Source organism: Capsicum annuum, chromosome 11, assembly GCF_002878395.1.
Source record: "Capsicum annuum cultivar UCD-10X-F1 chromosome 11, UCD10Xv1.1, whole genome shotgun sequence".
Lineage (NCBI taxonomy): Eukaryota > Viridiplantae > Streptophyta > Magnoliopsida > Solanales > Solanaceae > Capsicum > Capsicum annuum.
The window spans coordinates 213,544,747-213,550,741 of NC_061121.1; positions in this window are offsets into that span (position 1 = coordinate 213,544,747).

Consider the following 5,995-nt stretch of genomic DNA (forward strand, 5'->3'; position numbering starts at 1 on the left):
TTTTTTAATGCAATTCAATAGCTACACATATTTACTTATTTTCAATACATGTTGTTACATTTGTCCTCATTTATCATTTTATGATATTTTATTTGGGATTTAGTAAATTTTTTATACTTTTTTTTTTATAAATCTCTTCTTGATTCTTATTAGGTTACTTGTTATTTTTTGCTTATTTTTTATATTAAAACTTAATTATTTTTCTTTCTTATTTATTTTAGTAAATCACAAAATATTTATAACTTATTCATATTATTATTATTATTATTATTATTATTATTGTTGTTATTATTATTATCAAGCAATTAAGTAAAGTTTGAATAGATAAATTTAAATTTTAAAAACTTAATTAATAAGGATAATTTTATATATTTTACCCTTAATATATTAAATTTTTAAGTTATTTGTCAAGTCAAAGAAACAAGTAAAAAGGAATTGAGAGAATATCCTTTTTTTTTTTTTTTCATTTTGCTTGATCCTTGTACTAAAAATAATTTTTTTTGCTTATTATTTTAGCAAATAAATAAAGATTTATTATTTTTCTTTCAATATTACTCTTATCACTAAGTAACTATACGACATAATAGTTGTCAATTATACACTTTCAAATCATAATTATTGAGATGAATAAGTAGATTCCTGTTAAATAGCTTCTTATTAATAAAAGTACCAAGTTAACAAATGTAAAATAAAATGAAACGGATAGAGTGCATATATATTGTTTTACATTTTAGTAAAATTCGTGCAACTTTGCAGCTATAATTTTATTTTCAGAGCATTTATTATTTTTTTAATAATACTTATTCTCTTTTTGAGTGTGTTTGGTACAAACATTGATTTTTCAACTAAAAACATTACTTTAAAAATATTACTGCATTTCTTACTTATTTTATTATATTCGGTATGTAAGTAAAATATTATTTAATAATTATTTCTATATAATTTAGATAAGTACTATGAGGGATGGGGTATGGAGTGGCAGGGATGGGAGCTATGGTGGGGTGAAGATAAGGTGTATTGAAGAGCGAAGGGCTCAATGAATGTGAAATATAGAATATAATTTTTCTACTTTCACGAAGTCTTTTTTATAAGTCTAAAAAGACATTTTCTAGAGAAAATTTTTATTCCAATAATCTATCAAATATTATTTTTTAAAAAAACATGTTGAACGCATCACTTATTTGTTTTAAAATAAGTTATGTGTTTAATAATATTTATTAATATATATATATATATATATATATATATATATATATATATATGAGGGGAAGTAAAATTTTGGTAGTCCTCACATGAAGTCTTTTTGTCAATTTTATCTCTAATTTAAGTTTTAATTACTCCACAAATTTTCATTTGCATTTTGGTAAATTTGGACAATTTATGGACTTATTAAATGCTATAAAAGTGATGAGTCATGAAAAAAAAAAGATAGTGACATCATAAAAAATGATCAATAATATCAAATTCAAAATTGATCTAAAAGTTTATTGTCTTTCTATTTTTTGAAAATGTTTATTAATTTTATTTCAAATTATCATTTTTCCTAATAAATTTTATCATGGACAAATAAACAAAGTATCTCGACATATCCTCTCCAACTTAGTTAATACTTAATTATTAACTCAAAGATTATATTTTATATATGGCTAAAAATATTTGAAAAGTTAATTTTTAAAAAATATAATTCAACTCTCCAAATATTAATAAAAAATGAGAGTAAGTCTTTTCACATTACGTTTATAAAATAAGCAAGAATGGGTTTTTTTCGTCGTCCTCACAGTGGACACAATGAGAATATTGTTGTGAAATTAAATGGATGCCATGTGTTGCCATGTGGCTTCACATTAAGTAGGCAAAATGCCTACTAATCCTCCAACTCTTGAAAATATCAAGTTAGATAAACTTCTATTTTGGGCTATATACAACCAAATTTTGTATTGAGAAGAAATAGTTGAGTTGCCTTTATTTTAGAAATAACACTACTACTATTAATTGTTCTTGTGCACTTTTACCTTCCTTTAGTTAATTTTATATCACATTATCATCACGAATTTCTGCAAAAAAATTTTCAACAACAATAAAGGTAAGTATTTATTTTTCTTAAAAAATATCAAATATATTCAAACACGAATTTGTTGTCCTAGATATACGAGCAAAACTTACATGTCCTGACATTGAATATCGAAATACATTTGAATGCGATGGGTATGACAGACACCTTTAAAAATGACAATCAGACATCAAATCAGGACCGAGCTAGGGCCATGATATTTCTCCGTCATCATCTTGACTAAGGTTTGAAAATGAAATACCTCACGATTAAGGATCTTCTTATATTGTGGAATAATTTAAAATAAAGATACGACCACCTGAAGATGGTTGTCCTTCCACAAGCACATTATGAATGAACCCATTTGAGGTTGTAAGATTTTAAAAATATAATTGATTATAATTCTGCGAAGTTTAGAATTAAATAGCAGTTGAATTTATATGGAGAAGAAATCACAAATCACGATGTGTTAGAGAAAACATTCTCTACTTTTTCCACCTCGAGTATGCTTTTGCAGCAGCAGTACCTTGAAATGGGATTCAAGAAGCATTCTGAATTGATTTCTTATTTTCTTGTTGTGGAACAGCATAATGATTTTTTAATGAAAAATCACGAAAGTCGACCTCCTGGTACTACTTCATTTCCTGAAGTGAATGATGCACATTTTCACTAAATCAGGCGTGAAAAAAGCCCTGACCTAATTAGTGGTCGTGGAAGAGGTAGATATTTTAATCAGCGTGATCGACAGTTACTGAAGCAGTGCCAAGGATGAACACTGAAAATAGATGTTATCGATGTGGAGCAAAGGGACACTGGTCGCGTACGACAAAGAATCTGGTGAAACTCTATCAGGCATTTCTTAAGAAGACAGATAATGACGTAGAAGCAAATTTCCTCTCTGAAGATAATGTTGAGCCCATGAACTTGGAAGTCTTAGATTTCTTTATAGTTCCTGAAGAACATGTAATCACCCTATCGGTGATGAATATGAAATAGTCTAGTTGTTTTACTTTTCTGTCAAGTTGTATTAGTTTACATTTCTGTTAGTAGTATCTCACTAGTCATGTAAATAAATAAAGTTTGTATAATATATTATGTTCTAGTAATGCTATAATGTTTACTTTGTTTATATTTTCATCTTGAAGAATATATGAATACTCCTAAAGTAGAAGATAAAATATTTACTCCATAAAGTAGAAAATAAAAAATTTACTCCTAAAGTAGTAAATCTGATATGTTAGAGAGAATTCTCTACAACTATATATCTCGATTTGCTTCTGAAGTAGCAAAATATTGACAGAGGTCCTAAGGTATCATATTTTGATATGTTTAAGGAACGTTGTAATAATTATATTTCATTCTCGAAGAATGAAATTTTTGGATAAATTATTAATTATCTTTCATTCTCAAGGAATGAGAATTTCTTATAAATGTTACAACTACAGGTCCATTTTCTAAGGCGAATGTGATAGGAGTAATTTTTAGTAAGGTATATAAATGTACACTTGACTGGAAAAACTACATTCAGAAGGGGTAGAAAGAACAATTCTGAAAATTTACTCCCGAAGTAGTAAGTCTGAAATTTATCTTAAATCTACTCCTGAAATAATAGAACCTTGAAAGTTACTCCTGGAGTAGTAAATGTGATATTTACTCCTGAAGTAGTTATTCTTTACTCCCAAAGTAGTGAGAATGTGCAATAGTAAAATCTTGCAAACTACTCTGGAAATAGTAGACCTTTCACTCTAATAAATAACTCATGCCATGATAAATTTAAAATTTTCCAGTTTAAATAAATTTATTTATTGCGTGAATGATTTTGTCACCCTGATGTTGAGTTTTAGACATATAATGAAGAACTAAAAGTTTCTTTAAGAACTATTACTTGTTCTCATCATAAGTTAATTGAACCAGCTAACGTTGGGACTGAATTTTCTAAGTTTTGAAAAATGTAAAAGGTGGATAACACTACAAAAAAAAGTATTTAGTGACAAAATTTAACGACAGATCAATTTCCGTCATTGAAAAGCGATGGATCAACAACGAAAAATTTATTTTTATCGCAAAAATAACAAGACCCTTTTATTTATGATATAGCAACAGATCAACAATAGATTTCTCTTTTTGTCGTTAAATATTGGCACAAAAATTTAGCGTCTTAATTTTGTGACGGATTTAGCAACAAATATGTGTAATTATTTTAATTAATTGATAGTAACAGATTTAGCAACGGAATATTTCATCGCTAAGCATTAGAATATTTATATAAATTTTTATTTATTATTAGAAACGAAAAAATGCGTCGCTACCATTTGTAATTTTTAATAAATTATATTTCTAGGGTTCCTTTTCTCATTATTTTCATTTTCCTTTCTCTCTCTACATGCTGCTCTAACTTCTCTCTACAAAATTACAACTACAACTTTAAAGTGTGAGAATCAGTAACAAAAATGTTCGAAGAACTACGTTTTGGATATTGAATCAGGTAAGAAAAATGTTCTATCTCTCTAAAATGTCTTAAATTTGGACTCAGAATTTAGTCTGTTCTATCTCTATCTCTCTTTTTATTTGGGTTATTCTAAGAATCTCAGTAACGAAATTTTGTATGTCTTCTTTCTTTTTGTTGTAAATCTGCAATTTTTGTTAATTTTATTGACTTTTTGGATTGATTTTATTGTATCATTGTACTCAATTGTATTGTAAAACTGCGATTTTTTAATTTTTTGCTCTGTGGACTGAGTTAGGGTTTATTCAAGCATTTGGGGATAGGGTTCATGCAAACATTTGAGATTATCAATTTTTCATTATTTGTGTGATTTATCTGTTTGTCTTTTTTTAAAAAAATATAATATATTTTGTAGTTGCTACTAAGAGATGTTGAATCTGTCATAGCTATTAAACAAGAAACTCTTAAGTGAATTAGTTCTTTTTTGTAAGCTCATATCAAATTATTAATGAATTTACTTTATATGGTGTTAGTTGACCTTGAGGGTATTATGAAATCTATATTAGATTGTGAATTAGTCTACGAAATCAGCATTGTGAGTGTTTCAAGGTCAGCTGAAGTTCTCTTGCTGTTTCATTGTCCTCTCGGATATTAGATTTTATCTTCTTATATTTATGTCGGAGGAAAGCTATGTTAAGATGCATTTCTTGAATAAGTATCTTATGTTGCTAGGATTCTGATCTCACTAGAAACTACTCTTCCTAAACTCCAAAACTTACTTTTATTGAAATCAATAGCAGTTGACTATTACTTTTTGTCTGCACACCTAAAAATGAAATAAGTGAATACAAGTGTAATATAGATCTTTGTATGGTGTAATATAGATCTTTATTATGCATTTACATCTGTTTCAGTTAATATATTACAGTTTGATATTTTTAAATTAAAAGTAGTTTCTCACTCTAAATTCTAGATTTTTTTAGCTATCCTTGTTTTTTCAGAGGCATTAAACTATTGATGCCTATATTAGGAGCAGTTAAATATGTAGATTGTAGATGATCGTATTAACTAGTTGATTGGTTTTTTCATCTCAAAGTGCTAATTTTGTATTTGAATCTTCTCTGCTTTTGTTCATGTTAGGGAGAGAGTTGAAGTGATCATTTTATACAATCAAATAACTGCAGCTGTTGTAAGGCATTGAGAGAAAAGATCAAATGCATTTGTTCAGTAAGTTACGTATTCAACACTGCCTTTTATATATAATACTACGTGTATGTAGATGGTGTTGTGGATTAGCTCACTCACCAAGTGTTTGTGGATTGGTTATACGATTTTTGTCATATGAATATTTTATTTTTTTAAGTGCATGTACATAATAAGTGTGTGCTTACTATTACTGATACGTCATGTTGGTTGCGCATTAAGTGTCATACTCATGTTACACCCATATTGTAATATAGATCTTTGTTATGCTGCAGATGTGGTTTGAGTTGATGGTA